The 23,493-nt window shown below is 41.5% G+C and overlaps 1 protein-coding gene across 18 annotated transcripts in view; it reads right to left on the bottom strand.

Annotated features, from left to right (window-relative positions):
• Positions 1-23,493, bottom strand: part of AKAP13 (A-kinase anchoring protein 13) — a 326,473-nt gene that overhangs the window by 110,814 nt on the left and 192,166 nt on the right. The gene's annotated exons all lie outside the window — the stretch shown is intronic.

The following is a 23,493-nucleotide window of genomic DNA, read 5'->3' on the forward strand; positions in this document are numbered from 1 at the left end:
AGGCTTCCTTTTCCAACCCACTTCCTCCTCCTCCTCCTCCTCCTCCTCGCACCGTCCCTTGTGAAAAAGGCTCTGTCTAAGACTCTGCCAGGCATTGCAAGATGCAGCTCCAGCGCTTTGATGTCAAGGCAGTATGGTAATAAAGGGAGGGGGATGTCACCCTAAACACTACAAGCAGTACAGCGTAGTTAACTATCCCACGAAGTACAGAAAATTGAAACTACCCAAGGCTCACACTGCTTCTCCCTGCCAGACGCACACCAATGATTTAATATGAGAAAAATGTCAGCCAAGTATTTCAGGGCTACGTCTCTAGGATCCAGAAGCGGCTACAAAAGTGTACGACAAGGTTTAAAAATCATCATGCGTTCAGCATTTGGGGAGGAGGGGGGCTTTAAAAAAAACTGATGGGGGAAAGGAGAATGAATGGCTATGTGTGTCAATACTATCTGTGACTGAGAGCCACCTGGCTGGTACGTCTTCCCCCTTCAAGGCGTCATTCACATGAACCGAGCCTTGCATGGGGCTGTTTTCTCATTTGCCTGTTTTCTGACTCTCTGAGACCCCCCCGGCCCCACCACATCCAGCATTCTCAGGGGCAGACCTGCTCCAGAATTCATTCTCTCACTTCAGACGTTCTCTCACTTGGGGCGTAGATGATTTCGGAGGGAAAGGAGGAGGAGGAACTGAGGGAAGCAGAAAGGGAAAAAAAAGTGGAGAAAGGAAAAAAATAAAAAGATTTTCTCCTTCTAGGAGCATTAAGCTGCTGACACTTTGCTCGAGTGGCCAGAGGAATCCTTGGCTAGACCTGGAGAGCGCGAATGAGGGGGTTCAAATACCACAACAGCAGGGAAGAAAGGAGATTTAATACCGAAATTTCCGTCAATAGTGTAAGCAGAGTGGGTGGTTAGGTTTTTCAGGAGCTACAAAAGGGGTCCGGAAGGTGTGACAAGTCACCATTTCCTCAGGCGACGCATCCAAGTTGCCAACCAGCTCAAAGGAGAGAAACACAACAAACCCTGCCAGGATGTAAGCACTCTCTTCACCTGTCTCCTCACCCACCACAGCTACAACTAGAACCAACTCGAAGCCTTTCATCCCCCAGCCTCACTGTTTCCTCCACCGCACGAGGGTGGACAGCCCTGCCCTTCCCCACAGGCCCCGTGAGCCTTGCCTCTGTGACGTTACCCACATGTACAGTGAAATAGATGCTGCTTTTCATTAGAGTGACGATGAAAAACAGTAGAAACAAGATGATTAGAGAGAGATTAAAAAGTTGTAAATAAAATTCTTGCTCAGGCTTACCAGAACGGTGGGAACCTGGCCAGGGGTTTACATATACTTTGAACCGATGTGGCCTAAGGCACAAATCGAAACATCCTCCAGGCTTTAGCATTTGGAAGAACTGATAGTTTGTTATCTTTTCTGTGTGAACTTTCACCAAGCTATAACTTCGAACTCGCCCTCCTCCCCATGTGGACACAAAGCTGCCTCCCCTCTGTCCTCAATATGGTTTATTCCTCACTGCCTCTCCCTTCTGATTTAATTAGAGTCAAATGTTTCCAGCTTCCAAGGTTCCCAGGCATCTCTCTAGGGATCAGTAATGCTGTAAGCACCATAGAGTCTTTCTACTCCCAACATCATCTAACCATTGACTTTAATGTAGATAATCTGTATTAATTTAATCTATATTGATAATCTGTATCTTGTGCCTTGCAGTGAAGACAAACAGAAGAAATAAATAAAAGTCTCTGTCCTCAAGAAGCTTATGTAATTAGGGAGAAATCTGTTTCAAAATAATATAATTGTCTGAAATAGCCCAGATTACTGTTCTGAGATACAGATTCTTCTTTTCATTCCTGACGATCTGCTGGCTTTGTGCTACAGGCTGGAAATCTCGACTTCCTATTCTTTCTGCACAAATAAACATGTTAAAAGGACTGGGAATTGTCCTTACATATTCTGTTCCTTCTTGGAGAACACACACTCTGGGTAGGGAAGGAATACACTCGGTGGGGAAAAAGAGTCTGTTTTGCTTTCCCCTCTGGATCTGTTGAGCACGCTCTACAGAAGACAGAATCTGCAGTCCTGTGCTTTTGCTGCTGATGTGACAATTCCAAGTTTTTATCAAAAACATCTGGAACCACTGAACAGTTATTCTGTTAGGATTTTGAAACACAGCAACCAATCATTTTATATCCAAACCAGAGCTGAGAGCTATGAATTTTCACTTTGAGAATACTTCCTCTTTCCTTTAATTTTGGGAACTTGTAGTAAAATATGTTTATTATTTACAATCTCTTAGGACAGCAGTTATTTACAAGATTAATGATATCTCCCTTCTCTCTGTGTACTCCATTTCACTCTCCGTCCACAACAAGGAGTCCCAAATTCTTCAATAGAAGCAAGCAGTGCTTTTAGTCTGTTCCTACCACAGGCCCAACATATGTACTTAAAGATTCTAGAAAATGAAGTAGAAAAATATTTTATGCATTTTTTTTTAAAGATTTTATTTTTTTCCTTTTTCTCCCCAAAGCCCCCCGGTACATAGTTGTATATTCTTCATTGTGGGTCCTTCCAGTTGTGGCACGTGGGACGCTGCCTCAGCGTGGTTTGATGAGCAGTGCCATGTCCGCGCCCAGGATTCGAACCAACGAAACACTGGGCCGCCTGCAGCAGAGTGCGCGAACTTAACCACTCGGCCACGGGGCCAGCCCCATATGCATTTTGATTTGTGCATAGCATTTCCATTCGTGAATTAAATGTTCTCTATTTAATTACAAGATCTAACACCGCACCCGAATTATTTAAGCATTTCTGTGGGTCAAGGCTATTTGGCTGCCTTTGTTCTAGCTGGGGCAGAACTCTGTCTCAAGGCCCACAGTAAAGTCTCTGAATGAGGACACCACCTAGTGGGTACGCTGAAGATCCAAGAGAACACCAAAGGCCAGGAAGGATTGGGGGGTCTACCGCTACTGAATAGTTTCCCTGATACCCCTACGTGAACAGAAAGCAGCAGCGTGGGACTGGGCACTAAGCGACCCACCCATGATCAGTTAGTCAGTCTCTGGAGGGAACGCAAGGTAGTCAGATGAAAATCAAGTGTTCCTTCTCTTCCCAGGTGCGCCACTATTTCAGCGAGCAGCCCGGCATGAGTCTGACCCCCCAGACCTACGTTTCCAGAACCGAAAAAGGAGAGGAGTTGGACACCAGACCACATCTGAAGTTCCTTCTTGATATGACATCGTCAGTCTGAGACTAAGAAACCTTTATCACCTGCCACCGTAGCTCATAGGATGTGGGTAGATTCAGAGGAGAAAGAAAAAGGAATTGAGAAATTCTCTCAACACTTGTTGTAGAAAACATGTCGTATATTCTTGCATAATTATATTTTCCACCTCCACTTTTCACAAGAAACAGGAAAGGAAAGATCTACCACAGCTAACAATTTTCATTAATTTATGATTTCATTAACTTACAAATAGTACGTCATTCCGAATTCCACATTTGTTGGTGGCAAAATTTACTAGAATATAGATAAAACATTTAGCCTCCACTTGAGCAACTCCAGTTTGTTGAGAGTAACAGACTGCTTCAAACGAGAGGTCTGAATATTTGAGAGGAGAAAGAAGGAAATTACTCACAATGGCTGCAAAGGAACTGTTTCCATCGAGGATTTCCTTTTTAATTTCAATTTAGGTGTTTAAGCACTACTGGTCCAGGAGAGGGGGGCCCGCCCGGTGTTACCCGCCCTGGCATTTCTTGACTCACAGATTTGGAGGTTCCAAGAAGGTTAAAAGAGTAAAGGAGAAGGGGAGGGCCTGCAGGACACTCCCAGCAACTCTTTTCAAACCAGCAAGGGCAGCAGCAAACAGCTCCTCTGCTCAACCCTTCATTGCCTTTGCCAGAAGGAACCTTAAGATAAGTCAGCTGGCGGCAGCAAATTGTTTGACAACAATAAAATGGCAAAAAGAAATCAAGATGGACGAATTCAAGAAAAAAACAAATCTTTAAAATTGCCTCTTCATAAACTTGTGCTCCTCAGAGGGAACAGGTCTCATGGAACAAGCACACAAATGTTAAGTTTTACTAAAATTTCTGACAGCTTGGTGAAATAAGAGGGAGGAGGGAAGAAAAGGAGACGGTGGAATCATAATTTCTTTTGGAAATGTAGTGATAGGCTAGTTTTATCTCTAGGATAGGTCTTCTGGGGTGAGATTTAGTAATAACATTTACTGACTAACTGCCAGGTGCTTCCACATGTACAACTTCATTTATTCGTCATAAAAAGCTGTCAGGTGAAATATTACGTCTCCTTGACAGATGAGGAAAAGTCACACTCAGTTTAAGTCAGTGTTACAAGATCACACAGCTAATACAACAAGTTTGCATTAAACTCAGCTCCGTAAATCTCTCTTTCCACTATATCTCTCATTTACTGCCATCTGAGTAATCCCCCAAATTAAAAGGAATGAAACTATCCTCGAGAAAATGTAAGTTAAAATTCGAGGAAAGACGTTACAATTCATTACTCACATCATCAATATTCTTACGTTTGATTTTACACAAATGCCAAAGGATAGAAAGAGATGTTATTTTTTACAATAAAAATGACAAATGATTCCTAATGTTAGAAAGTACAGGCAGAAAGAGTGTCATTAAATTAAACAGACTCAACTTCTTTACCGACATCTTAATACTTGGCATTTTGGTTTTTTAACAGCTTCTCACTATCTAATATCTTATGAAAATCAGAATGAACAGATCTGACACAGAGACTAAAAGATTTCTGAACACTCACAACTGTCATCCAGGTCTTCTTTAGAAGGACCCCAGTTTTTCTCTTTGGAACAAACATTAGTTATTTCTTACAGCAGCATTTCAAGTATTTGAAGATGCCCATGACTCAGCACCTCCTCCAAGCTTCTCTTCTGGATCATGGTTCCCACAACTGGTCCTCATGCAGAAGGGTGCTGACTGAGGGCTCCCTACTTAGTCCCTGTCCTTCTTGGGATGTGCACACCAACACAAAATCCTCTCAAACTGTGACACTGGGACAATTAAGATGAGTTTGGCTTTCTTAATACAAATACCTCAATGCTAGATGGATATAAGCTTATAGTGAAATAAGCTCACTTCCCATATCTCTTATTTCAGTTTGACTTATGTCAAAATAGGTCTCTTCTGTATGACAATCTTGTAATTTTGTTTTAAAACCCACTTTACATCTTTCCCTGCTAAATTCTCTCATTTGTTTTCAGTTATCATTTTAGACTAAAAAGAGCATCTTGAATCTAGAGTCTGTCACTTAAATAACAGCTGTTCTCCAAACTCCGTGCCATCTATAAACCTGAAGAGCAAGGCTAACAATGAAGACCTCGAGGTAGGCCACTAAAAGCCTCTGCTGGAAGGATGTCAGTCGTCAATCAGCACTCTTGATAGAGCGCTGTTCCGTCAACTACAAAGCCAACTGAACCTTGACTCATGTTTCTTTACCTTCTAACCAATATGGGACAATCTGTAAAATTCCTTGCTGAAATTAATACACATTAGATGTATGACAGTCTCCTATTCAACCTGTCTAGTAACGCTAAATGAGACAACACGCGTGCAGTGTGTCATTTGATAACCATTTCTCTGTGCGATCACACACTCTCTCTGAAACCAAATCCCAAAGACTGTTATATCTGATCAACTATAAACCATATTTACGTTGCTTCTTAATCTTCTAGCAACACTTATTTTTAGCATGACCACCACAGCATCACATAAGACACCAGGGTACTGACAAAAACAAAAGCTACTCTGATTTTTTTCTTTATAGTGGTTCAACACAAGAATTTCTTCTCACATGTAGAGATCTTACCAGCTTCCTGAAGCCTATAAATGAAAGTTTTAATTGAGTAAAATAACTACAGGTAATAGCATCTTTTTCCCCTCAGGCATTAATGGTAAAAAGGATATGCTCCCTCGATATCTGTGCATTCTTCAACATGCTAACTACACTACTACTAACAGAGTCGATTCAATGAACTCGTATCCTTTTACTATTTTTCCCACCCAAACAGTCTGCATGTACATTTACACGTGCAAAAAGCATGGGATTCAGACTACACTTCTGGTCACAACTTCTATTTCAGATGCTAATCTAGACCTTGAAAAATATTTTTTTACTTATTACTTAAATAATTTTTGAGCAGCTTTACTGAGGTATAATTGACACACCATAAACTGTACCTATTTAAAGTGTACTAGATATTTTACAAACATTTATTTTTTTAAACTGAGCTTTCAAACTTTCCCAAAGAATGTGGCTGTAAGATACATTGGTATTTTAAAAACCTGGAATTCTAAGAATGCTAAAAATGGCAAATTCAGTATCAGTTTACTTATTTATTTTTTTAAAGATTGGCCCTGAGCTAACATCTGTTGCCAATCTTCCTCTTTTTTTTCCTTCTCCCCAAAGCCCCCCAGTACACAGTTGTGTACTTTTAGTTGTAGGCCCCTCCGGCTGTGCTATGTGGGATGCTGCCTCAACATGGCCTGATGAGCGGTGCTAGGTCTGCGCCCAGGATCCGAACCGGAGAAACCCTGGGCTGCCGAAGTGGAGCACGCGAACTTAACCACTCGGCCACGGGGCTGCCCCTGTATCAGTAACAATTTAAAGAAATTTCCCATGGAAAATCCGTAACATTGTTGTGAGTGTATACTACAACTTCACATGTCACTGTCCTAAATCTTTAACAAGCTTTTCAGTATGTGAAGTTACTTCCATCATTAAACAAATATTTACTGAACACCTACACTGGGCACTGAGGATACGGCAGTGAATCAGACAGACATTAAACAGTTACAATAATGTGTAAGTGTTAGAATAGAGGAATCACAAGGTACTATGACCCTGGTAACATTGGCCTTTGGCTGTAACACACTCTAAGGGCCAGAAAAGGCCTGCTCAGGAAATACTGACCAACCTGGGACCTGATGCATGAGCAGGAATTAACCAGGCAAAAGGTGCACGTGTGTCCGGCAGTGCAGGGAGGCAGGAGAAGGAGAGCAGAAGAGACAGACTTTGTGTACACACGTTCAGGCGGAGGACTGAGTGCTAAGGCCCAGAGGCAAGAAAGAACAAGTGGCAAAGAACGAGGCCTGAGGAGCAGAGAGAGGCCACTCCAGATGCGCACACAGCTTAGATTCAGCCATGTGAACCACTGCAACAGGAAAAAGCTCTGAACAGCTGTTAGCAAGGGAAAGGCAGCATCGGTTCTGCACTTAGAAAATATCCTTTTTTTCTAGAGCAAGCTCAATAGACCGGAGGGAGCAAGACAAGAGGCACAGAGGTTAGCTACAAAGCTGTTGAAGAAGCTGGGTGGGAGAGGCTGGTAGCTTGAATTCAGGTGATGAAAGTGGAGATTAAGAAAAAACACTGCGAGTCCAAAGACACTTAACATTACCAGGCATTGGGGGTGGGAAGAGGAGGGAAGTGTCATGTTTGTCTAGGATTCTGCCCCGGGCAACCAGATAAACGACGAAATGGAGCACAGGTAAGCGGTGGGGAGAGATCAGAAGATGAGCCAGGTTTTAGACACAGCGAACCTGAGGGATCCCAGAGATGTCCAGGCAGAGACATGGTAAGCAGGTGAATGCGTGTATCTGGAGCTCAGGAGAAAGGCTGGGATTGGGCGTACGGATTTGGGACCCAATACACAGAGGTGATGTACGGATTTGGGACCCAATACACAGAGGTGATATCAAGGAAACTAAAAGAAGGAAATATTTAAAAGAAAGAACGGCAAACAGTGCCAAGTGCTGTGAAGAGGTCAAGCAAATAAGAGATCTGGATTTTGCTACAGAAATGTCTCGTGGACCTCAGAGAGGGCAGTTCAGGTGTAGCAGCAAAGCGACAAAAGCTAGATTTCAATATTCTACCACTTCACAGGGGAACATTTAAGTTCTATCCATATATTCAACTTCTTCTACTTTTCTCAAGACATTTAGTGAATCCTCATTTAATGGTTGCTATAAGATAATGAACCTGGTAACAAATACTTTGAATTGTAAAAAAATCTTCTGAGATGTAAATGAAGCACTGAGAAAACGGACGACTAACACAAAGTGAGTTCTATGCAATATGTCTGTCTGTTCTTTTGCGTACTTTCAATTCTTTCCAAGAGATTCTATTCCCAAAGAGAACACTTGAGGGCACACACTGATATGTTGGTCAGGAATATGGACAAAGGCTTCACAACAGCTATAGGAGGGAAGCAGAGTGGACAGCGTTTCGGCAAGGAAATGGAAAAAGAAGCCAACAGCCAACAAGTAAGAAACTCCCTTTCCATATGATCATCTATGGAAATAAGAACAAACCTCATTCTATCAAACAAAGGCAATGAGATCAAGGAAAACAATGCTGACATTTACTGACCAGAATTTCCAAATCAGATTTTATCATCACCACATGTCATGGCCAATTAATAGCAAATGAATGGGGGCTGGCCTTGTGGTTAAGTTTGTGCGCTCCGCTTTGGCAGCCCAGGGTATCACCAGTTTGGATCCTGGGCGTGGACGTGGCACCGCTCATCAGGCCACGCTGAGGCATTGTTCCACACAGCACAACCACAATCACTCTCAACTAGAATATACAACTATGTATTGGGGGGGCTTTGGGGAGAAGAAGAAGAAGAAAAAAAAGATTGGCAACAGATATTAGCTCAGGTGCCAATCTTTAAAAAAAAAAAAAAGCAAACAAATGAATATTAGCCAAATTTATTTATCCATTCAACAAGTATTTAAATATCTGCTGTAGTTGCATTGCCCTGTAAGGTGTTATGAGAGATATAAAAATGGAGAAGATATTTCTGGGTCCTCAAGGAAATACAGCAGAGGCAATGGCATGAAATATAAGACAACCTGGGCAGTGCAAATGAAATGTGGATTTCAGCAAAAGGAATGAGGATCTCTCACTCAAGTGATTAGGAAGAGAAGTTTCGGGAAGGTGGTGGTCTAACATAAAGGGACGGAAAGAGAGAAAACAGGAGGGAAGAGATGGGCATTGCCTATGAAGTATGTGAGTGAAGGTCAGATGTTGACGAGTGGCAAATACAACAGAGGACTAACAAGCTGTCCAGTTATAAGCATCAAACTCCTAAGAGAGTGCTATGACACTAGCCCAATAAAGCATTAACAGCCTAGATTATAAAAGCATATGATATCATGCTAAAAAGTTTAGACAATATTCAGAGGCAATCGGGAGCCAGTGAAGATATTTGAGCACAGAAATGGTATGATCTGTGCTATAATTCAGGGAGATGGTATAAAACTTTAGCCTCATCGAGTCTAACCTTCCTTGTCTGGATTTCACACGGCTCCATGATCCTTACCCAATCTCATTTGCTACTCTTCCCCAATATAGGTATACAGTTCATCTTTCAAAGGTGCACCATCAGGACCCGGTTCTTCCTACCTCAATACCCCTGGGTTCTTAGGACCATCATGGTTTCTGGAATTCCCTATCTTATCTCTCCACCTTAGCCACAACCTACCCTTCTAACCTTACTTTCTTAATTAAGCTCTCTGCCTACTCTAACCCTCCTCTAACTGTGTCCTTTGAAACACGATGTTCCTTAGACCCTCATGCACTCACATTATGGTGTTCTTCCTGCATTGTTCCCTGACGCTGCACATTGGTCTGACTCTAAGCAGATGGCGAGCTCCTTAAATTAAGGCAACAAGTGCCTCTGAAATTTCTCTCCCAGAGTGCCAAATACGGTACTAGACACCCACAGGCTAGATGACAAACTGGTTATGTACTCATTTATTACCACAAACATAGTTCTAAGATTTTTCCACACTTTTCTGACCAGATTTAGTTATTAAGCAACGAAGAGAAAAAGAAAAAAGTGTATGTCAGTGTTAACATACACAAAAGGTGAGTAGCCTAAAAGAGGATCTGAATTTAAAGGATAAAAGTCCCGGCCAGACGTGAAAACTTGGGTTCAAAATAACTAGATCCTTAGGAAAATTTTGAATCCCACAAAAAATGAAAAAGTTTTACTTTAGGAAATTACTTGACTTATTCTTATTTTTGACTTCATGGAAAAAAGAATAGCTCTAGCATAGTCACTCAGTCAGACGAGCCAAAAAATGATTCAGCTTCCCATGGAAGATTTCCCTCATCCCTTCAAGGCAAACACACACCACTGCACGGTCACGCCTTCCAGAAGATGGAGAGGTGTAACTTGCTCTTTTTATCAACTGTCCAAGAGACAAGGCGATGGGAAACAAGAAAAAAGCCTACTTCTCAACACCGCTGCCAGGTCAATTCTGGCATTCACTCATCCCTAAACGAATAAACCTGGTTTTGCTCATTTAAAGACTACTTTTGGAGCTTATATTGGATAATGTTATTCAACCAGAACAGAGAATTGAATTTGCTGAGAAATTTTAAGGAAGTACAACGTAACTGTTTGCTTTGGTTCAATGATGAGAATTCACTCTGGAAGGGCCGTTCTCACAAACACATGTTCAAAGAGGGGAGAAAATGCCCCTTTCCTCAAATATATCCAAGCAGAGATATCACACGGCGCACATCACAGGAAGGGAAGGGATGACTGACTGGACGATGACTCCATCTACCTAACGGTTAAGACGATGGACTCTGGAGCCAGACTGCCTGGGGCAAGTTACATAATCCTCCTTTCCTTATTTGCTCACCTGTAAAATGGAGACAAAAATAACAAAGACAAATAGGAAAAGAAAAATGTTCTTATGAAGAATAAATGAATTAACACACATGAAATATTTTGTACTGTGCTTGTGGCATAAGTACTACGTAAGCGTTAGTTGTTATAATATTTTTTATTTTATCATCACTACATTTTTGTCTTATTTTAAAAAGGAAGTATTTAAGTCAGCCTACAAGGGTGCATATAAGATAAAACCAAGTAACCAAGATAAATTTTGACTCATTAGAACTGAAAGAACAAAACACCTTAGCTTTGAATCAGATCACCATGTTTCCTCTGCAAATAGTTTGTATCATGAGACAGGAAAGCAGAGGGAAAAGTTAGGTTTTCCTTTTTCTCATAAGAGGAGAAGGCAGGTAGCTTCCCCAGAGGCTGGCAGAAGGAGCTACTGAGCTGTTTCACGGAGAAGCAGTTCTCTAAAAAGGTCACGATAGGACTGGGAATTCAGATGGAAAACTTAGCCTTGGGAAAAAAAGAAAAAAGCCTCTTCATCTGAAGCGAAGGGAAAGAAGTAAGGAAAGATATTTATAGATTTTTCCTGGCCAATCCCCAAGCGCCTAATTTGGACTGAACTTAAAGTGTCCCTGAACAATCCCCACCCAGAAGGCTGAGTACCAGTGTGACCCACTGGGGTAAAGAGCATCTGGCTCTATGAGGTGATGGAGAAAAGCTGAGCACCGTGACAGCCTCTCTGGTCTTTTCTCTCACCTCTCCTTGTAAGACTCTTCTACTGCAGTCACACCAGTCAACTTATTGTGCTCAGACTAGATTTGATACCTGGCTGCCTCCATGTCCTTGCCCTTGCCCTCATGTTCTTCTCCATAGATTGCAAAACCGCTAAGTCTTTAAGACCCCTTCAAAGGCTATCATATCCAGGATGCCTCCACTGAACCCCTCGGTCAAAAAACTGGCCTGTCCACCCTCTGATTCTATTAGACCTGTGTTAGCACTCCTACCACACTGAAAGCACCCACTGATTATCACGTTTATCTGGGTGCCTACTGTACAAGTCTCTTGGGCCAAGACATCTCCTATTTCATTAGATTTCCTACAGGTTCTTGGCCTTGGCATTCAACAAATGGTTCCTGCGTGAATGAATAAAGACCCATTCAGGTAAGGTAACCCATTCCCAGAAGTAGATAAAACTGGTGCGGGCTATCTTGATTCAGAAGCTCCTTTATGTAATAAATTTATATACCCCACGGATTTTTGGTACAGAGATATACACTACAGAAGAGGGCATCTACTCTGCTCACTACAAACAAATGGCATTAGTTGTTAGGCCTTGATTAATCAGCAAGAACTTCTCTGCCTATCCTTGAATGCTCTTTTAAAATACAAATTGCAGTTTGGGCAGTTTCTGTATGATCATCCATTTTGGAGATTTGACAATACATATTAATTTTTAGGTTACTGTTTTCTTTGTTCACAATTAGTAAACAGGCTGATATCCTAGTGCCTTTCTAAATATACAGATGTCTCTGTCTGGAATTAATATGAATGTTTTTAATATAAACCTTGAAAAACAAAAAAACTGTTCCCAGTGAAACTTTTAAAACAAGATACTCTGCACAAAATGGTCAATTATTCAAGACCAAACTTCATGGAAGCATTCTGATTTCTCCAAAGGTATGTGTTTTTAATGGCTCAGAAGACTGTACAGCATTGACTGGCTGTGCATTATGTTAAGGACAATAACATCTAACAAATCAGGTAACCCAAGGGGACAGTTTAAGTAAAAATTAAGGGCATCAAGTATTATCAGGGCCATGCACTGAGCAGGATGCACAGAAGGGCTTCATTCAGGCCCTCCAACTTGCCATCTGTAAGATTATTATTAATATCTCTTCTCTGCCTCCCCTATGAGGATGTTATAATAATAAGTATTAGTGGTCTTCAAAAGAGCATAGCATTATTTAATATGGATTACTCTCATTGTCTTTCTTTCATACAAGCAGAATTTTCCTGTGCCTGAATTCTAATGGCTCTATGCCTCCACCTCTCTCACTGATAAACCCAAAGAATCTTTTGATCTGTTCTGTGTCACTACAAAGGCAACTATCCAAATTCTACATAGACAGAAAGATGAATCACTCTTCTTGGTTCAATCCTAAATACTCATATTAATGGCTTATCAACAAGTAGCCTCCTCTTCTCCATCTGATTTTTTTTTAAGTAATTTTATTGGGATTGTAATGGTTTATAACACTGTGTAATTTCGGGTGTACATTATTGTTTATCAATTCCTGAATACACTTCATCGTGCTCACCCCCAGTAATCTAATTTTCTCCATCACCATACGTATGTGCCCCTTTGTCCCTTTCGCCCACCCCTTAACCCCCTCCACCTGATTTCCAGTTGCAACATCTGCCATACTGATTAAATCAGTTTTTTTTACCTCAACCAACAAAACTTAAAAGCTTTAAATATATTTGCTATGGAAATAGGATTCTAAAACAAAGGGAGCTATTTAAGGTTATCAGTGCTCTGAAGGAGAGAAATTAGTAAACAGATGAAGTGAATATACTCTCACATACAGTTCACTGAATATAGCAAACTGTCAACCAACTAGAAAGCAGCCTTGCCCAAGTTGTTCCTGTGTTCCTTTTTCTTTCAAGATACTCACCATGCATCCAGCATTATAAATGCCTGTCACGTGTGAGACAACGGGGCAGGTCACTGTGCACGAAAACACGGCTGAGGCGGAGTCACTGGCAGGAGGCAGCGTCGCCCCACTGCAGCCTCTGCAGGACTCAGGGCTCACGTCACAGTTCCTCTGCTCTATGCCCCAGTGTGGGGAGGGATAAGAGGACACAGGAGGCCTCAGAGAGCAAAGAGGGCAGCAGAGGACAACACAGCGCCTCTGAGGAGGGTCTCACAGAAGGAAAGGGCACCCAGGTAGACCCCGAGGATGCGTTTCAGGCAGAGAATACCAACGAGCGAGTACAGAAACGGACGGTAACGGATAGAGAGGAGCCTGGTGTGGCTGGCAGCTGGACTGCAGAACGGAACAGCACAGCTGATGGGACTGAGCAAGTCACCTCAGGGGCCAGACTAGGAAGTCCACGCATGCCACACAACCAAGTTTAAAAACTAAGCAGCTATTTGATTTACATTTAGCAAGAATCTGTTACATGAGCTAGAGCAGTGGTTCTCAAGGTGTGGTCTGCAAATCCTTCAGGGTCCCAGAGACCTTTTCAGGGCATGTGTGGGGTCAAAACTATTTTCACAGCAATACTAAGACGCTGTTTGCCCTTTACACCACATTGACGTTTGCACTGATGGGCCTCAGCACAGATCGAGGCAGTGGGACCAAAGGGAACCAGGAGTCATTATGTTCTTCACTGCCACACATTCACTTTTAACAAAAACATGTCCTTGATGGAGCCGTAAACATTATTAATCTCAGTAAAACTCAACGTTTAGGTGCATATCTTTTTAATACTCAGTGTGACAAATGGTAAGTATACACAGAACATCTCTACGCACAGAGGTATGATGGCTATCTTGAGGAGTGCCACTTGGGCAACTGCTTTAAGTTGTGAGCTGATCAAGCAGTTTTCTTCAGGGAACAACATTTTTACTTGAAAGAATGACTGACAACCAAAGGTGATTCAGAACCTGGGTATTTCTTAGAAATGAACAACGTGAACTTGTCTCTCAGAGAAAAAACTGGCAGTATTTATTGCTGATGATAAAATTCAGACTTTCAAGTGAAAATGAGAATTTTGGAAAACTTGTGTCTGCCACTGTGAACTTGCCAGTCACCAATACTTAAAGACATTTCCAAGGAGATTGGTGGTGATATCAACAAATATGATTTTCTGATGTTGTAGAATGAAATGTTCAACACTTGGACGAGCTGTATTACTCAGTGAATCAATATTTTCCAAATGACCAATGCATGATGTTAGAAAATCACGTATGGATAAAAGAGCATTCAAAGTGCAAGACTAACCAGTGGATTTCAATGTACCAGAGCACAGAAAGCTCAATGATAGGATTTCAGATTCCACAATGCAAATAACTTTTATGACCCTGCCATTTGTCAATTATAATGTAGCATCAAAGAAGAGTATCACAATTATCTGATAAAACTACTAACATATTCCTCCCCTTCTGAAGCACATATCTGTGCTAGGCTGAATTTTCTTTATATACTTCAACCAAAACAACACATTGCAACAGGTTGGCTGTGTAAGAACGAGGAGGATCTAACTGTTCTCTATTAAGCCAGAAGTTAGGCTAAAACAACATCACTCTTCTAATTTTGTTTTTGTTTTGGAAAAGTTACTTTTCATAAAAATATGTTCTTTATGTTAACAAGCAACGGGGTCATTATTGTTATAAATCTAACTAATAAATACTTTAAAAATGCACCAGTTTTAATTTCTAATATAGTAAATATTTATAGATATAACCCATACAGAAATTTCTTTGGAGCTCTTAATTTTTTTAAGTATAAAGGAATCTTGAGACCAAAAAGCTTGAGAACTGCTGGGTTATAGCTAAGGTAGAAAGAGATTAGTGGTAAGGAAACCAAAGAATCCAGGTGAGAGAAGATGAGGGTATGAACCTTCTAAATCAGAAGTTCGAAGCATTAAGTTAAATTTGACAGAAAGAATTTTTTTTTTATTTGGAGGAAGATGGAAAAATCTGGATGAAGGCTTCCAGCTTAAGAGACTGTATGAACTGATGCCTTTAGTTATATAAGAAGTGAGGCCCAAACAATTTCATAATATTTTCAATGAAGCTGATGAATTATAGCAGGAATGAAAAGAAAACATGGTTTTCTGAAGGATGAACATAATTCATTAGGAAAAGACTGTTTCTGTGGTCTATGTGTGAATGAAGTTAGCTGAAAGGCACTTCCTAACAGACCATATGGCTTAACGTGTCTCATTCTATTTTTGAGAGACTGGAGCAAATGACCAACAGGTAAACATGAGTACCTCTTCATTCCAAGTTCCCGTACCACTAGTACGATTAGTGCCCAGTGACGGACATCTTTATTACCTAACAGTCAATGATAGCCATAATGATAATTCTGAGCCATCAAGAAGAGGATATTTGTGTTCAGTGTTTAAGAAGCCAGCCAAGTTCACAGTTATTTTAGAAATATACTACAGCAAAGATTTCCAAATTGAAACTCCGGAACCTAAGGCTTTACTTCCAACTACCTGAAAACTCTGCATTCCAAAAAGATTCACTTGTCAACAGTTCCACAGAGCGCAAACACTCTAATCTATAAGATGGTCTTCACTCTGCGGCAGGGAATGTCACGAGGACCCACAAGCCACGATTCTAAGAAACGGAAGTTAAAAACATGATAGAAGACTCCATACCGCTTTCTTTCCTTGCCAAAGCTGAGTTCTCGCTCTGCTCAGCTACTGCTTGTGGTCATCGGAATATATGTGCCTTTGGTGGGGGGAGGGGTTATCACTTCTAGAAGCCCACTTTGTTAAAATTTAAAATCAATGACAGGCATTTGTCAAATCTTTTAATTGCTATTTGTACATCAAAAAGAACCTCCTAAAGGAACACTTGTTTTGTGAGAATGAATGCCAATATTTAAAGTCCTTCCTATTACGTGAAAGATGGCCCAGCAGTGCCTCACTTAACAAGAGCTCTGAGTAACTGTGCATATCTAAAAAGTAAGAGCCTTGCTTTTAAAACCACTTGACAATTTCCACTTTTTACTTATTTAGACTTGTTTAATTCTGTCCCTTCATCAGACTAAATTAGTCGGTTATGTGATAAAATCCTTTTCAGAGGAAGAAGAGTCAGGTAACCTTTTCTTCTTTTCTAAAAATCTCACTTTACATTCCCGCCATCCCCACTCAACGCTGGGGTGATAAATTACAAGAAGTCACAGGGACAACTGCTAGAAGAATTAGACAGCTTGGGTCTTTTCACAGCTGTTGCCATTTCATGCCTCTAGAGCTTGGTCAGTTGCAGATGCCGTAAAGAGACTCAGGTTTAGTTATCCTTCTGCCTCCCCAACCCCCACTGTAAAGCTCTCCCTCATCTTCCCTTTCCTTTCTGCTAACCTCCCTCTTCCTGCTCCAAGCTGCCACTAACTAGCCTTAAAAGGGAAGGAAAGATCAAGGCAACTTTTCCCAACAGACACTTCAGGGCACCTTCAGGTCTGTCCACTAATAAACAGCTAGTATTAGATAACCCACAGGGTGAATCTAAGTTTTAGAAAACAACAAGATGGATTCAGAGATCATATTCCTAAAAGGGCATGCATTACTTTGTTTTTATTTAACCCCTGCTCCTTCCCAGAGAGCCATGCCAAGAAACAGACACACAGCAGAATACGTTCCCCATCAGAAATAAAACAAAGAAAAGAAAACTCGGTTGGCATGATGAGGCTCTGATGAGCTTGTTCCCCGCCCCCACTCAGCTCCAGGGACAGCTAAAAGCACAGCTGCTCCCAGTATGAGACAGAAACCAAAGTGAGTAGGTAGAGATACATTGTAACTAAGACACTAGGCAGCAGCTGTCAATCATCTGTATTCACCACTGCCCAGCATCTCTAAAGAAGCTACAATGGCTTCACAGAAGCCTGGGGGACCACGGGGATGGAGTGGGGTGTGCCAAGCACAAACTCTTTCCCAAAGCCTATAGGACACAATGTTTTGACTTAAAAAGCAAACCTAAGAACGCTATCCACGTTATATTATATGCCAATCTTGAAACAGTATTTCTCCTCACAGCTTGCAGGTATGCCTTTTAATGAGTTCAGCTGCAATAGCAATTGCATTAAAGTTCCATGTCAAGAAAAGCAGGATTTAAATCCTTTTCCTGACTCGAGGAGGAAAGAACAGTCTCAGACAAGGAGAAAAACCACCCGCCGAGTTTGACGTGAAGCAGATACAGCACCAGGTTTCAGCACTAACGAGGGAGGAGGGCCGGAGCTCTAGTTTCCTCCTTTAGATCATCCCATTAGGGAAACCTAATGACTCCTAGGAAGGAACACAGCCTATTGTGTTGTGTTCGCTGGTGATAGGGACAGGAACTGCTCCACGGCAAAACATGACACATGCATCACTTTCTGGAACTGGAATGAAAAGACTGACTCTCTATTTTAAGGCCAGCAAGGTTGTCAACAGAGGAAAATCCCTTGAGTGAAACATTTCAGCAGAATCACTTGATGCCTCGTGGTATAATACCATCAAAAGTGAACAGTAGAAGGCACATTGGTATAAATAGGCCTAAAACAATAGATACTTCCTTCCCTGAGTTCCCAAGACCCAGGTGTCAACTCCTGGTTCATCCCTTTGTCTCTCCCAACAGAGCTTCTTGAGGGATGGGAGATATCTTACTTATTTTACCTGTTATGGCACCCCCAGTTTCTAGTACAATGTTCAGCACACAAAACAGTAGATGTTTGCAAATTAAAGGCTCAATTTAGTTTTGGAAACGCACAACAGTAACTCCTGTAGGAAGGGAATGCAAACTTAACAGCATTATTTCTTGCTGGAATCTTTGCTATAAATGTTTAAAGTAAGGAACTCATGCATGGGTATGTATGTGCTCTCTCCATGCTTCTCCTGCTGACAAGTCAGTCTGTGGCTTCCCACAATCCCTGGCCTCATACGGGTGGAATGAGAGAAAAAACTCCGGCATCTCTTACAACGAATGTCTGTTGCCCACAAAGTGGAGATTACGCACTGCATAGGCTCTGGTGCTTCTTGTCATGCATCCCGCTCCAGACTGGTCCAGGCCCTGATCCAATCTCAAGAGACCTTAGCTGAGGCGGTGGCTCTGGTTCTTCTTTAGCCATCTCTGGCAGGGAGAGGCCCGATGCCAACCCACTCTGTCCCCAGGCCCTCCCTTCCTAAAAAGAGATTGGCTTGTAGATGCTTCTATAGGGAAAATGAATACAAGAGAATTTTTGGCAGCAAAATAGGGAAGAATGGCAAAGAAATAAGTTGATGATGTCAGAAGTAAAAGAGCCCATGAGCACTTTTTCCATAGGTTATTATTTTCACGGAAACAGAAAGATAAAGGGGACTGGGACGGGGATCCTACAACTGTGCTTTTCCCAGGGCTACACCAGGATACATCCTAGTGAAGGACAGGCAAGCACAAGGTCCCTCCCCCTTTCTCGTCATTCGGCTACTGTGGCACTGCCAGAAAACATCACTAAACAAACCTGCATTCCTGAGTCACTCACGCAGGCTTCTTTGGAACCAAAGACCCCCCTGCCTTGGTAGGTAACGCTTTTCATTAAATTACAGGAAAGGTAACACAGAACAAGCACACATAAAAATAAAGACGTCATGCTCTAGAAAGGAGAAGGCAATACAGGGGTGAGACACTTAAATCTATCCAATCGCCCTACACTGTGATCTGCCTGAGGCCCAGCCACAATCTCCAAGAATCTACAGGAGACAGCAATTTACTAGAAGGAAGTGCTGCAGAGCCGCCAGGGCTGCAGAAGCACACAGCTTGTCAACCACAACACAGGATTCAATGTACAGATTTCAACTGTGCCCTTCTCATAATTTCAGTGTATGGGGTGAGGATTTAATTAAATAGAGGAGGGTCACTGATCAGTCAAGGTGGTCCTAGTTAAGGATTTCCACAGCTGAGTAAGCACAGGCCTGGGAATCAAGAGAAACACTGGAGAGGGTTGCAGGGTGCCTCAGCGTACAGTGTGACACTGAGGAGCTGCTTTCAGTGCGACCAGGTGATCTCTAAGGTAGAAGTGGGCAAGAACGGAGAGGCTGGTTCACACAAGGCCCCAGGGTTCAGGCCCCAGGCCTGGCTCTGGCACTAACCAGCGGGGCAGACAATGGCGGGCTCTTTGAGCACTCTGGGCTCAAGTTCCTTCCTTGCAAATTAAGGAGTATAGACTGCATGGCAGACACTACAATTCTCCTTACACAAGATTCTGTAAGGAGAACAATGATTTCTGCAAGATTTTGGATTCCTGCAGTTACAGAATCTGGAATATAAACAGAAAAGACCTTTAAATGGTTCCATTACAAATCTTACAATCCTACGCTGTCTATCTTTGCAAACAAACCAAAAGGGTGGCAAGACACCTCCAACTCAGGTACGTTTTTCTACCGGCCTATTTTTCCTCAAGCAACAGAATTCAGTTTTTCACTCATTATCCCTTTCTCCAATTTTTTTTTTACTGTCCCAGGGAAGGAGTAGAGGAGAGATTTCCCAGATGCTGTGCCACTCGCAAGGTATATAATTTACGTTCAATGCAATAAAAGAAACACCCAGACATATGTATATATCTTGCACAGAAATGAAAGCAGTCGAATTTATACATTCCAATAGATATTTTCCACAGTGTCCACTCTGAGAAGCTATATATTTATTCCAATTATTCCTACTGTAATTAATTCAAACAGTTTCAGAAATCATATTCTGGAACCATCTTCAATAGAAATCCAGGAACCACACATGAAAAATCTGTTTCATGATTACAGCTCAGTTTCACCCCAAACTCCAACTCCAGAACGACCAGCTTTTCAAAACTCTCAAATATTTATCGATCCTGATGACTCAGTCAGGACAGAATGCCAACTACAGATAAGGAAGAGCAACAGAACAAATATTTTGGCTTACGGTGACTTCTAAGAGAGGCTTAAAGCCCGGGATGTTCTAAACGTGCTCATAAGAGCATTCACTGTTTGACTTTACGGGAGGTACGTTCCCATCAACTGACCTTCTCCGGAAGATACATATGTGGCACTGGGGTAACACTTAAGACCATGTCACAGCAATCCTTTGGGTCCATAAGCAGTGACAGGGCTTTGGGGTTCTCAGAAGGAAGCAAAATGTCTCTACTACTGCATGAGATGAAAGAGGCAAGGAGGGACAACACGGGTTTATGCTGGCTGAATGGGAATGTTTAAGCAGAAGCACCTCTTCTTAACTCCCACGTGGTTCACAAGGACGGAATGTGTCTATTCTTCATACTTCTCTTGGTGAATGTTACTTTTCTCAGTTTCCTAATGGGTTTTTTTTAACCGAGATTTTTACCAGATCAGTTCCCTTGCAAATTGGGGTGTTTCTGGCGATTCTTAGGCAATTCTACAATCTTCAAGGGGTCAAGTACATTGCGAAAGCAAAAGAGAACTATGAAGCTGGAAAGCACATCAAAAGCTCCCTGAATCGATCCCTATTCTTTCCAATCAATGAATATTTATACCACATGTGTTACAATGTGGTTTTCACCAAGGCAACTGGGGAAACAGCACGATGTTTCAGACAAGCACTTCCCATCTGTGAACTCCTACAGCACATTAATAGTGCCTTATGGCAGGTCCCACATACTGTATTCCCATACTGTGATTCTATCTTTACGTGTTTAACTAGATTCTAACTACACCAGGGGCAGAAACAATATCTAACTTTTTAAAATTCCCTAGATATCTGATACAATACCTTTAACAGGAAAGGTACCCATTTAATGTTTACTAAATGAATAAATGAATGAAATCAAAGCCACAAGCTATATCACAAAATTGAGCAGCCTAAGAGGCCAAAAATATTTGAAATCAGTACCTCTGAAACCTTTTATGGAGAAAGAAAACAATTCCACATACTGTGTGCAACTTTACTCTTACGGTGGCCAACCAGCAAGGCACCAGCAGGCATCTTCTTAAAATACACAGTCAAAACCTAACATGAGAAGTCTAAAGCTGCCCCCATCACATATATCCCCGAGAGGGACCTAGAGCTTTCTTCACAGCTCAGATGACACTTTCCCTGTAGTTTTTCTACAATGGAAGCCTCCTCTTGTAAGAGGCAAAAACAAGCAGCCATAAAGTCATATTTATGTCAGTAAACTGAACACAGAACTTAGGCTCAGAAGCAATAAATTAGTTTTTCTAAGATGGTGGCCCTTCCAAGTCTACTGGTAGAAATAACGGCTACATTACATTCAAGCCTGTGTTCCTGACTCAGAATGCACATATCGCCACTTCTACAAAAGAGAATCAGCTTTTAAAATGAAACCTGGAAAGCCACTTGAGGTATATGGTGTAAACATCATATACCATTCTTTAGAAACTTCCCTCCCTCAGGGGGAATACGGGAACTCAGTATCTCACTGAAAAATATCTATTCATAAGCAACCCTACGTTTACCCATATTTTAAAACTTATTAGACTATATCTTATTTATTGGTTTAATAATTGTCTCTTCCCACTGGAATATGAGCCTTTGAAGGCAGAGACTGACCTAGCGGAGGTCAAGGAACATTTGTTGAATCAAGTACTGAGTACATCAGTGCACCCTCACAGTTACACATAAAGTGAAACAGTAACCTAAATGAGTACTGCTGTGGCCTGATAAAATGGGTAATTTTTTCTGACCATTCTAACCATCATCTATCTAAAATCGTTCATCCAGAGTCTTAAGAGGGGGTCTGATAATTCTGAGTTAGTTTAAAGTGAGATTAGAACTACATCTACTGCTCATAAAATGCCTATTACATGCTACACACTATACCGACTCTAGTTAGTACAAATCATCCTTGAAGCAGGCATCACCCCAAACTTACGGGTGAGGAAACTGAGCCTCTAAACAAAAAGATCAAGTGAAAAAACTGGGATCAAAACCTTGGTGTAATGGGCTCCCCAGGCTTTCCACTGTGCTTGGCCACCATCCTTGGCTATCAATATAATGAAATAAAAATGAACAGAAGTGAAATGAAGAGCGTAAGAAATGGGTGCAACGAGTGATGAGAATCAGATCTGGTTCTTTTGTCACAACAGGAGGGAAAAAAAGGCACCCCCCCGACTGCCCCACAAATGCACATATGACCTATGGTTAAGCATTTCTATGAGAGAAAAAAGTGGATTACTAATGTAATTTATTTTAAGATTTCACAGCAAAACACCTTGGAAAATGTTCAAGGAACAACTAATTAGTTAAGAATTTGGCTATTAAACAAAGCGTGATTTAAAGAAGTCCTTCGTGATTGTCCTTTTGGTCCAACACATAAGATACACGCCCCCCAACACATATGAATTTATTCCAATCACTTTAGAATCATACACTGGCCAAAAATTAAGAGCTGGAAGGAACTTTAGAGATTACCTAACCATTATACAAAAGAGAAAATAGAGACCAGAGAAATTAAATAACTTGTTCAAGGTCACTTAAAAATCTATAGCTAGATCATTAAATTATACCTTACATATAATATCTATAGATATTTTTACATTAAGGTTATAGGTCTTCTACTTGTGGCTTTACGATCTTGGGTTCTTCAAGGCACTTGTTTTTTGCAACTATCTACTCCAGAACAATATTTGCAGAATTTCCTGGAAACTCTCCATTTCAGAGGAGACACAGACAAAGAGTTATCTTTAAAAAATTTTGTATGAAAAAACAGAGGAGTAAATTTCCCTGTGGTTGAAGCTAGCTCTAGCTTTAAACTCAAAAGGGATAATGGCAGCGGGGTGGGCTGGCTCTGTTAAGAAGACTTATTGGCGACTCAGAAAGAGGCCAATTTACCTTTTCCTAGATGACACATACACCGCAAAACTACATATGTAAATATGACAGCAGAGACATTTTAAAAAACACCTTCTTTAAAATCAAAAACTATGAAATGAGAGGGTAGGACGTGCAAGCCACTTTGAACATCAGTGAGATGGCTTGTCAAGTTAGTTACCGAACAGCCTGCGAGCTGCCGTATTTTCCTATGGCAGCTGAGTCTGAAGGTGGGGGGAACAGCGACACCGAAGGAAAGCTTTGCACCAG

The sequence above is a fragment of the Equus asinus genome, chromosome 2 (genome assembly GCF_041296235.1).
Source record: "Equus asinus isolate D_3611 breed Donkey chromosome 2, EquAss-T2T_v2, whole genome shotgun sequence".
Classification (NCBI taxonomy): Eukaryota; Metazoa; Chordata; class Mammalia; order Perissodactyla; family Equidae; genus Equus; species Equus asinus.